Genomic DNA, 13113 nt, shown 5'->3' with positions numbered 1-13113 from the left:
AAACCTAAAAACTGTTAAATTTTTCATCACAAGGATAACTATTACCAATGTGTTCCTCTTCTAGCCTTTGCAGGGGTTAAAATTGCAACTGTTACAAATGGAAAACACAAGATATCTATGGTGTTAAACTCAATATAAAGAGCGGTCAGCAAAATCCATTTCAACCAAGCTCAAAGGATTACTCACTTTTCAGCCCCGCATCTATTTCTACTGATCTCTCATTTTTCCTTAATTTTAGAGGAGATTCTATAAGATACGGAGGCCATGTATCCAATAATAAAGGCAACAACAAAGGTTCATCATTTATGAATAACTGTAAATGAAGAAATGTATCAGAGTTATCCAATAATAATGTTCAAAGGAATAAACTACAAATGCATCATGTTGAAATATCTAAATCCATACCTAAAATGTTTCATATCCTTCAAGCTAAATTGAATCACTCCATGCGTCAGATCATAATTTAAGAAAAGTAATTGATACATTTCCAGAGATAAATAAACTTTGCATTATAAATTCCTCTCAAACAGATTTGATGAGTTTGATCAAGAATAGGGCCTCCAAAAATGATTTCTTGGATTTTGATTCTATACTGAGAGGGATAGTCAATATGCATGTATTACATACGACAAATTTGTACATCTATTTCTATGGAATTCATGTAGCATGCGTGTATATGAAGAAGCTAGTCCAAAGTATATTATTTTCTGTATACTATATATAACCACTCTATACTTTGATTAAAGATGCGTTCCGTAATTTTGAAAAATGGGCTAATTGAAGAGCATCCTATAATATCTTCTCTCAAACAAATATTGAAGTCAGATTTCCATCCTCCATGTGATCAAAAGATTTCGCTTGTTGTAGAAAGGAAATCTTTTTAGGATGTACACAAAAAAATAATTGAATTGAATTTGAAGCTACTGGAGGTTTTTAGAACTAAAGAGAAAAAAACACTTTGCTAGTCTCCAATCTTAATGCAAGCTCTCACATCTAGGAAAAAAAATCAAAACAATTCAAGCAGCCAAAAATCATCACAAATTACCTATGCGCAGTTCTTAATATTGTGTTTGGACAATAGTGAGTAAGAAATTTCATTTAGTATTGAAAAAAATATAATCACAAACCTAAATATTTTCTCGGCAATAGCTATTGTCGAGTGCTAGTTTTGCTCGGCACGTCAAGGTGTCATGTAGTAGTTTTTCTCGACACCAATGGATGCTAAGTGACAGGAGGGTGCCGAGTGAGCTCGGCACAAGAGGAAGTCTAGCGAATTCAGCAAACAAGGGGCAACTCGGCTCAACTAAATGTTGAGTGAGCTTAGCAGCAAGCAATGCCGAGTGAGCTTGGTAGCCACTACAAAATCGTGCTCGACAGAAGAGAATGCCAAGTGAACTCGGTAATAACTACAAAGTTATAACCCAAACAAAGACCAGACCGAGTGACAATATGAAAAACTACCATTAAAATGCAAAGAGGTGAAGGATAAAGGTTTTAACAAAGAACTTCTCAAATGCAAAACATGCAATAATGAATAAGAGAAAAACAATAAAGATATGTATGCCTACTTGCTTGCTTACTATTCAAATATGATAAACTATTATAAAATCTAGGAGCATTTGGCTTCAACTAGAGAATCCTAAAATAACCCTAAAATATTCAAACTAATAAAAACTTAAAACTCCCACTTGTAGCTATAATGGTTGCATACAATAACACCTGGAGCAATCACTATTTCACAAGACAAATCCAATAAACAACAAACTTACAAAATGACAAGAGAAGAAACACATGCAACTGCAAGGACGAGATAAATTTTTTTCTGTCTTCTGTACTTAAACTTGATCTGTCAATTGACTTCCTTTCCTTCCTTCTCTACTTTTCTTTGCAATTCTCTGATCTTATGAACTCTTCAATTGATTGAATGAGACTAATTCATTCCTTTTCTCTCTTGCCAAAAATATTTCCCCCTCTTTTCTACATTTAAAAAAATCACCTACCCACATTCATTGATTTTTACTATTTTGCAGTTCGTTAGGTGGTAGTTGGGCATTTGGCTCTAGGGGCAACTAACCTATAGCATTAAATATTTCAACACACCTCTTTTGTCCCAAGCCAAACAAACAAGGATCACATCTTATCGAAATTAACTACACCGAGACACTCTCTTAGGTGTACAAAACTTCCAATGCCTAAAGGCTTAGTAAAAATGTCTACTAGCTACTGCTTAGACTTACAAAATTTTATTTTAATATCCCTATTCTCCACCAACTCTCTGATGAAGTGATATCCGATCTCTATATGCTTGCTTCTCCCATGGAAGACTAGATTCTTGGACAATGCAATTGAGGAGATATTGTCACAATAAATTGTGGTTCCATCCTCTTGCCTTTTATTCAAATATTTCAAGATCCTCCTTAACCAAATAGATTGACATGCTGCTGCATTTGCTGCTATATATTCAACCTCTACCATAGATTGAGCAACAATAGGTTGTTTCTTAGATGCCCATGAAATTGCACCCAATCCCATATGAAACATGTATCAAGAAGTGCTCTTCCTATCATCTAAGCTTCCACCCCAATCACTATCTATGTAACCAACCAACTTGAAATCATTTACTACAGTATACAAAATTTCAAATCCTTTGGTACCATTTGCATACTTTAGGATCCTCTGAAAATCAAACTTACTACATGCATCATGTCTGGCCGAGTTGCAATCAAATACATCAAATTTCCAACCATACTCTTGTATAGTGTTGGATTCACACTTTTTCTGCAATCTTCCTTGCTCAACTTTAGACCTACTACTATTGGTGTTGGGGTTGAACACCATTGCCTTACTATTTTGCATTTTGAATCTTCCCAAGATCTACCTTGCATATTTTTCTTGAGAGATGAAAATGTCATCATGCATTTGTTTTATTTCTATGCCTAGAAAATACTTCAAGAGACCTATGTCTGTCATTTCAAATTCATTTTTCATAGCCTCTTTGAACTCACCAATTATAAAATTATCATTTTCAGTGAAAATTGAATCATCTACATACAAGACAACAATCAACACATTAGCATTTGTTGCCTTGATATAAAGTGTGGGCTCATAATTGCTTTTGTTAAATCCATTGCTCATCAAATATGAGTCAATCCTATTGTACCATGCCTTTGGAGCTTGCTTGAGTCCATATAGAGCTTTCTTCAATCTATACACCTCATTCTCTTCACCTACAACTTCATAACTAGGTGGCTGCTCCACGTAAACTTCTTCTTTCAATACACCATTTAGGAAGGCATACTTTGTTAGTGTAGTTTTTTATTTTTTCTATTTTGCTAGGTTTTTCCTACACTTTTGATAATCTCGCTTAGGTTAATAAAGCATGTCTTATTAGGTGAATGGTTGTGAGGTGTCACCTTCCTACATGTGAGCATCCATTAGCTATCTTAGGAAGATACTTTGCTATCTTTAGTCTGATAGATGGTTGCTCCTCATTGGTTGGTGTTGCCACCTCCTCCCTCTTCCTAGCCTATATAAGCATACTACTTGGCTTGTATTTGTATCTCTTATTTTTGCATCCTCTTAATGCTATTTTGCTTTCAGCATTTGCATTACTCTCTTGGAGACTAACTCTATGATGTTATTTTGATTTTGTATCATTTGCATTCATAGTTTAGATATTTACTCTTTGCACTAGTTTTCTAGGTTATTAATCTTTTCAGATTCTAACATGGTATCAGAGCTTTTCTATGTGCAAGAGTAGATTTTAGTTTCCTTATTTGAGAGATTCGGGGGGGGCAAATAAACTTTATTCTAGTTTTTTGAAAAACAAAGTATGCTCTTCTCTTGCATCTTTGGATGACCTTGAGAATCAGAAAAGTTTTGACAAAAACAGTTTTTCTCTGGGGTTTCAATCTCAAATCTGACAACCAACTTGCATATTTGGAGTTTTCAATCAGTTTTGTAGGTTCCAGCATGCCATTGATGGACTTGAGAAGCTGATCCAGCATTTGCATGTCAAATTTTGGTTGCTGGGGTCGTTTTTTGATTTTTGGAGCCATTTTTTTCTGTTAAAGGCATCTGATTTACACTACAGCAACATCTTCTGTTCATTAGCAAGAAAAACGCTTTCTAAGTTTTGTTCGCAGCCCCAAAAAACCATCTGGGTATCTTTTAGATTTTGCATGCAAATTGTATATTTTTCATAATCGAGCATGCAAAGCTACAGCCATACCCCTCTCCGTTGGCAGCCGCAGATTTGAATGCAGTTTTCAAATGTCTCGTTCTTGCTCATACGGACTCCGATTTTGATGATTCTTGTTATGAACTTGGCTATTTTTTTGTGCTCTATCCACTATTGGAGTTATTTTTTGATTTTCATGCATGAATTCTTCAGAAATTGCAGATTCTCAGCCGTGACTGTGCACAGTTCTTGTTTTGGAAACTTCAGAGGATCATAACTTTCTCATACGACCTCATATCGACGCGATTCTTTTTTTGAAAGTGCATGATTTTTTGAGTAGATCGCAGTGGTGCTATTCGTTTCCTTGATTATTCTGCCCAAGTTTCACTTTTAACATATGCTCTTCATGAGGGTTTGTAATGCATTGAAATCAAGACCTACTTGTGGTTTTTTGGCCATAACTTTTGCATATGGAGGTATTTTTCCAATCCGAAAGAAGCGTTGAAAAGCTGGTTCTGAGACAGAGATACTGGTATAGGTTTTTTTGAGTTTTGATATAGTTTGGTTGCCTATTATGACAATCAAAGTCAGATGTTCTATTTTGCACTCCGGGAGGCGTATCTTGAGCTTCCGATCTCCATTTTTGGACTTCTTTATATTGCTGGAAAGATCTTTCTATGCTCTTTCTAGTGATGTTGGTTTTTGTTCCAGATTCTATTCCAGACACATCCTATTCAATCTTTTGCATTTTAGCATTCTGGTGGATATTCTGTTTGTTTCAGGTCCGGAGATCAATTTTGTTGCTTCAGTTGCTTCGTTTTGGGCTTTACCTTCTATTTTTTCAGCCTTATGTTTTTTCTGATCATTATTGATATTCACTGTAAGCATCTTTATGCAACGCACTGAGATAAAGTGCCACTCTTGCGATTCGGGATCCTTTTCATCATTGTGATTCGTTGTACTCACACTATTATATAAAGTGCCATGGGGGGGATAGTTTTTTGCCGCTTATAGGCTCTCTTTCTCTAATTCCTCATGCAGTGTCGACAATAAATGCTTTTATTTGTGTTTGTACCTCACTCTCGATGAGTTTGGCTCCTGTGTTGTAGGAGATTTTTTGGCCCATCTTTTCAGCTGCCTGTCACCTCACCTACCTTAAGGGGAGGTTATATTGTTGTTCTATGCTTCTTTGGCTGATGGTTCGTGCCTTCTATTTCCATGGAGGTTCCTTTGGTTGATGGTTCGTGCCTTCTATTTCCATGGAGGTTCCTTTGGTTGATGGTTTGTGCCTTCTATTTCCATGGGGGTTCTACAGATCAGCATTTTGACAGAGTTTTGCGGTTCTTCATGCTTCAGTGATGCTGCTTCTTCATGATCACTCCTTGTTCCTGTTTTAGGGGACAATTTCCCTAGTGGGAGACTTCTTCAGTTCTTCACTAGGTTCTTACCTCCTTTTGGGGGAGGGTTTTTCCCTTGTGGTTTTCTCTCTTTTCCCACTTTCAGAGGTTGCATCTTCTTGCATTGTACTTGGGTACCTAACATGGCCTCGTTGCCGGGACCCATTTCTACATCCACCTAAGCTTCGCTTATGGGGGGGTGTTACTGTAGCTTTTTATTTTTTCTATTTTGCTAAGTTTTTCCTACACTTTTAATAATCTCGCTTAGGTTAATAAAGCATGTCTTATTAGGTGAATGGTTGTGAGGTGTCACCTTCCTACATGTGAGCATCCATTAGCTATCTTGGGAAGATACTTTGCTATCTTTAGTCTGATAGATGGTTGCTCCTCATTGGTTGGTGTTGCCACCTCCTCCCTCTTCCTAGCCTATATAAGCATACTACCTGGCTTGTATTTGTATCTCTTATTTTTGCATCCTCTTAATGCTATTTTGCTTTCAGCATTTGCATTACTCTCTTGGAGACTAACTCTATGATGCTATTTTGATTTTGTATCATTTGCATTCATAGTTTAGATATTTACTCTTTGCACTAGTTTTCTAGGTTATTAATCTTTTCAGATTCTAACATACTTCACATCAATTTGATATACCTTCCAATTATGTTGGGTTGCAATTGCTATGATAGCACGCACAATTTTCATTCTTGCAACCGAGGCATATGTTTTATCATAATCTCTGTCATACTGCTGCTTGCACGCCTTAACCACTAAATGTGCTTTATGCCTATCTATTTTTTCTTCAGCATTGCACTTGGTCTTGTATACCCATTTCACTCCAATTATTTGTTTCTTGGGAGGCAATTTAGTTAACTCCCATGTCTTATTTCTTTCAATATCATCTATTTCTTTATCCATGGCATTACACCATTTCTCTTCATTCACAACTTCCTCAAAATTAATTGGGTCACTATGAAAAAATAGTGCAAAATTTACACTCTCATCATAATCTTCCTCATACCTTTCTTCTTGGTATATCTCCCTTAGACTTTTAGTCTTTCTTGGCAATAGGGAAGTGAGAGCGAGATTTGAAATTTTAGTATTATTGCTGCTACTATTTTGCATACTAGCTCAGGGTTGTCTTGATGTACTTGGAGCTGTTGCTCAGTATGTTAAAGGTTGCTTCCCTTTTTGCCTTTGTCTACAATCCATATTTCCTACTCCATATTTTTGCTGATCATCAATGCCATTTTCTTCCTCTTCAATGGTAGGAACTTTACTTGAAGTAATTGAGGATTCATCTACTGAGCCATCACATGACTAATTTTCAAGAAACTCCACATCTCTTGAAATGATAATCTTCTTGTTAATTAGATCATATAGCCTATAGACTTTTGACTCTGAGCTATACCCTGTGAAGATGCACTTCACACCTTTGTCATCTACATTTTTTCTTTGTTGAGTATGTGCAGGATCATGGTGTACCAAACTATGGCCTTAAATGGCAGTAAAAAATTAGCAAATCAGGTTTATGTCAACTTGACACATAATTTTGAAGTTCTTATGGACTTTATATCAAAAAGTTGTAAGAAAATAATCTGTAAGAAATTGAATGTAATTTCTAAACTACCAGGCTTTATCAGGAGAAAAAAATAATTAATTGGTCAAAAGTTTGAATTTTAATGCAGTACTAAAAAAATTTCAGGGCGAAAATAAAAAGTAGGTGTATGTTCGACCACCTTAATCAAAATCAAATCATAATTTTTTTTTAATATAATTATAGATATGAAAAGTAGACTCATTCTCGGATGTGACACATATTTTTTGGTATTTTTATTCCAAATAAATAATTAACTATGAATTTTCTACCAAAACTTTTTTGGAAAAAAAAAAGTCTCGTGTCTGACCACCCTAACTAATAGAAAATTTTACCAAATTTAAATTTATTTATTTTTTCTTATACTAGCCGAAGTATAGAATGTGACGCAATTTTTAGATTTAAAAAATGTTATATCGTTTGAAAGTTATAGCTATTTTTCAATCAGTATGTCAATCAACACTTTACAATTATCTTCATTGATAATTAACTAATAAATATTTATCGAACTCAGAATTTGACAGAAATTATATTTATGGAATCTAGAGATCGATATTAAAAAACTGTTTTCATTTTATTCAATTTCAATCAAAATAATATTGTCAGATGGCTACCCGAAGTCTAAGTATCACTAAAACCCTCTTCAAACACGTCTTTTGGGTTGACCAGGTAGGCTTGGTATTTACCAAGCCTAATCAGATATCCAATTTGAAATCAGATATCTGATATGTTGAGGTGGGCAAATTTAAAATCTCAACTCATTTTGGAGGGAAAATTGGGTTTAAACATCACAACTTATTATTTCTAAATTATTTCACTTATATTATTATGTAAAGATGTATTTTAATATATTATATATATAATAACGTAATGTAAAGATATAAGATATAATCTAACAATATATACTAATATATTATGTTAATCTTATTACAATCTATAACTATAATTTATATTATTATTATTTTTACTAAATATAATAACGTAATTTATATATAAAAAATACGTATTATATATTATTATATTAATATGTATGTTATTAATATATATATATATATAATAACGTAATATATTAAATATAAATATATAATATGTATTATATATATTATTATATTAATATGTATGTTATTAATATATATATATATAATAACATAATATTTTCATTAAATATAATAAAGTAATACATACATACATATATATATATATATATATATATATATATATATATATATATATATATATATATATGTTATTAATCTATATATGATAACGTAATATTTTTATTAAATATAATAATGTAATATATATATATATATAATTATATTAATATGTATGTTATTAATAGATATGTATATTATTAATATATATAAGTCAAAGGGGCTCATAGGTCAACCATTGACCCCCTTTGACGCATTAAACAACAACATATGTCCTTAGGGGTCCTAAGAGCCCTTGGGACATATTACAATAGTTAATATGGGTTAAAGGGGGTCATAAGGTGACCTATGATCCTTTCTGTTCGATTAAATGACGATATATGTCCCTACAGGTCCTAGGACTCCGAGGGACATATTTGAATTGTTCATATGGGTCAAAGGGGGTCATAGGGTGACTTATGACCCCCTTTGACCCATTAAACGATGACATATGTCTCTAAGGGTACTAGAACCCCTAGGGACATATTCGAATGGATAATATGGGTCAAAGGGAGTCATAAGTCCCTTTGACCCATTAAATGACAAAATATGTCCCTAAGGGTTCTAGGACCCCTAGGGACATATTCGAATGGGTAATATGGGTCAAAGGGGGTCATAGGGTGACCTATGACTCGCTTTGACCAATTAAATGACAACATATGTATTAGGTGCTTAGTGGACCTCATAGTTGTTTCTTGGAATAGGCCCATGATTTTGAGATTCAATTAGCTTTTTTTAGTTCTCTTTATTTGACTCTTATGTGATGATGGATCAATTATGTAATTTTTTTGGTGGTAACCAAGTGAAGTGTTGAGTACTCATATGTGTATCTCAAGATAGAAAGCTTCATGATTTTTATTTGTGCATGCTATTTTTATTTAAAGATAGATATTTCTATTTGATGTTCATGATGAATAGTGTAGAGTTTCTTTTGGATTATGAGATAGAGATGTGTTTTTTTGTTGATGTGGTATTTCAGAATACTTATTTATGTTTCTTAATTGTATCATGTTATTAATATGGGAAAACAATGAGATTTTTTATTGGATTCAAAAGGTCTCTTGTAGTGTGTTGATGTATTATTGCCCAACTTAGTTAGTTGTCATGTTGCATTGGATCATGAGTGTGATTGATAGATTGTAGCATACTAGAGATTATATATGTGGGTCCTAACTATGTCTTAGTTTACATATCTTGGGTAAAATTTATTATTGAAGTTCATTTTTGTGATTAATATGATGGTTAAGATCAACCTTTTTTATGTTAATTTCATGTATATAAAGATGAAATTATTTTTTAATGTTACAAGAAAATGGTGATGTTATGAATATATGAGATATAAAGGTGTGAGAGAATGTCATACTAAAGATTGATCTAAGAGGTATGACTAGAATATATTGAAATACAGAGTTGATAGTTCTTATTTAGAGTTGTATTAACATATCATAGATGCTATCAGTTAGTCCATAATTCAATAGAGTTTTGTCCATAATGGATTGTTGTTTATTCTAGGGTTGTTTCCTTCAAAATTGTTTCCCTTTTGTATAGTCAAGTAGCTAGATCAATTTTTATGTATACTTATTTTGTGACATTGGGGGATTGTATTCTCATTATGGATTATATGTTTATCTCAAGATCAAACAAAGTTTAGTAATGTTACCTTTGTTGGCTCGAAATCTTAGTAATGAATGGGTTAAAAAGGTTATAAAATCTAATAGAATCATATAAACTCATAGCTAAAGTTGTAATGAATGTAGACTTCATCACAAGTTGAATGAGTAATGGACAATTATATAATATACTTAATTTAATAGTTTGATAGAGGAACTTTATAGTTGGTATAGTTTTAGTGTCTCAAAATATATCAATGTACCAAGATCTAGTATTTAACTTAAGACAATTATATCTATTAAATAGTTTTACATTAATAAATAATTTTTTATACACAATCCATTTCATTATTTAGAACTAATTATTAATAACATATATTCTCAAAATAATATTATTCATATTATCCATAATATTTCTTCAACCCAATTTAAAATCATTAAATATAGTTTTCAAATTTAGGATTAAGATTACTTTCCATTATACCTACTATTAGAGTTACCTGGCTAGGGATCAAGTGTTAGGTTTAAGATTTGAAGTTACGATCAAAACTAGGGTTTAACATTTAGGATTAAGTTTATTAACATGATTAAGTTTAGGCATAGAATTAAGTTTATCTATTTTAATTATATAATTTAGTTAAAATTTTAATCAGTGTTAGGGTTAGGTTAGAATTATGGTGAGAGTGAGATTTTACATCAAGGTTAATGTGCTATGTTTAAGGTTAGCGTGTAGTTTTATCAAAAAAGATATGGTTTTTAGGTAAGAGAGCACATTATGTAACACCTAGCCAAGGGATCCTGTGAGGCCTCGCCCCGACCCTTCGTAGCCTTAGTTGTTACTTTATCTTTTTGATACTCATGACTTGAGATGTTGAGACATTATCAGATACTTGAACATATCATATTATTTCATGTTGTGTGATGTTATTTACAGATATTTGATGTCCGTCATTTAATGTTTTATGTATATGTATGTTGATGAATTAAGTAAAAAGTAGGATTAATATTTTGGTTTAAGATATTTTAAATGGTTAAGAATTGAATAGGATGAGAGGAACTCTGATTTTGTGATTGATGTATGTTTCAATTTATCTGAATTTTTGATAAGTATATACATATGTACATGTGATTTTCGAGACTACTGATGTGTGTAATGAGTGTGCAGATATTTTAGCCGAGAAAATCGACGGAGGAATAGAACTGATCTCTATGTGCTCATTGTGGAAACCTTGTTGTTCGTAATTAAATTTTTTTGAGAGATGTATGTATGTATCTTTCTATGATTAGTAAATGTTAATGTTCGTAAACTATGTTCTTATAGTGTCACTTGACACTTGTGAATTGTGTATGCTCCTTAGCGTGCTGATTAGGGTTAGTTGTGTCGCCTTTGGACCTAAGTTGGTTTAAGTTAGTGTTAGTTTGCTAATTTGGTTCTTAATCGAGTTTAGTCATTCCTAATCCATATTAGTGCTTAATCTACATTTTAGAGTTGTTAGTTGGTCCTAATTTATTTCCTAGCTTTTGTTTGCCTCTAAACCTATTCCTAAGGCTTTTAAACATGAAATATTTATACCCAAGCGGTATGGGTATGGGTTGGGAGTCTTTTCCAACCCCTAAGCCCCTTTTATTGACTTTTGAGGCCACTCAAAAAGTCTCTTTTTGCTTTTGTGCGAAAATTGACTATGGCTACCATGAGTTATCTCACCTCACCTCCACTTAGTGGTTAACCATAGTATGGGTTGAGTTAGGAGCTTCTATATTTTTAGGTGGGTGGGAGAAGTTATTGATCCTTTTGGTGGTTGAGTTTGAGGCTTATTTAGAGGCCCTTCTTGGAGTAGTGGAGGTTGTTACCCAGTCTCTACATTTAGAGAGGAATCTTGGAAGATTGGAGCAAGGAAGGGAAAAGCTCTACTCAAACTTGTTCATTGCCATTACCTCTTTGTGCAAGTAGGAATTCTCATCTCCCTTGTTCAGATTTTCATGTTTGTTTCATGCTTATGCTACCTTGTTGATGTTTAAATGCTTGTATGATTGTGGGTATGTTGGGAAGATTTGGAAACCATGTTATTTTGAATGATTTCCTTTCATGTTTATGTTTTCAATTTTGAAGCTTTCTTGTATGGGTGTTTTGGTATCACTCACCCTTGGATAGAGCAGAAGTGACCAATTTTGGGAAAGGTCTTTTTAGTTGGACTCCAACCAGTGCAGAGTCTCTTCTTAGGACGAGAAGAGGGAGAGAGGGTAGGGTGTTATGGGCCCCTACTTGTCAGCACAAATCACGTATGAGTTTTGGCATGTAAGAATGGAAGAATAGAAGTTCTTGATTTATAGCCCCGATTGGGCACCTGGTTTGGTGTTGTGTCTGACATCTCCGATTGGAAAAATCCACTTTCCCTAGTTTTGATTCATTGTAAATCCTATTGTGTAAACCATGTACGAATATGCATGTTTGATTGTCTCTTGGTTATGCTTGGTTGTCTCCTGATCAAATTTTGTTCCCTCCGTGGTTCTTGTAATGTGTTGTAGAAATCGTTATGAATCCCTTCATGAGGGTCATGAAGAAATTTCAATTAAATTTTTGTAATTGGGATTGATATCCTATGAAATTTGTATTTCAAACTTTGTTGTAATGGCAACGAAGCCGGGTTTTCTTCATGGTTCTTTCCCAACTGAGCCTTTGAATTAGGTTTGCCAATAAAATTGGTGTTTGAGTATAATTGGTTATCATGTGATTTAATCGTGATTTAAATTTAGATGGATGCACATCAAAAATAGGATGAAATTGATGATGTTCAATTTGGCAAAATTTCAAGTTTTCTTTTATGTTGAAAATGAAAAATTATGATCATGCATATAGATTCAGTTTTCATGATTATTGGAATCAAACAATTATTGCATTATTGAATAAAATGGATAATTCATATTCTTGGTATGTTAAGGTTGTAACAAGTCTTTATAGATTTTCATTAAAAGGAAAATAATGACAAAGGTCGAATTATTTCAATTCAAGTTATATTGGAGAACAAATGATTATGGTATTAATGTGACTCAAACTATGGTATCAATGTCTTAAATCTATTAAAAAAAAAATACACCTTAAAATATAGACCAAAAAGAAATATATACTTTTCCTTGTAAT

Source organism: Cupressus sempervirens, chromosome 7 (assembly GCF_028749045.1).
Source record: "Cupressus sempervirens isolate cs-2001-9-10 chromosome 7, ASM2874904v1, whole genome shotgun sequence".
Taxonomy (NCBI): Eukaryota; Viridiplantae; Streptophyta; class Pinopsida; order Cupressales; family Cupressaceae; genus Cupressus; species Cupressus sempervirens.
The sequence above is the reverse complement of the archived record's forward strand: the minus strand, read 5'-3'. Positions refer to the sequence as shown.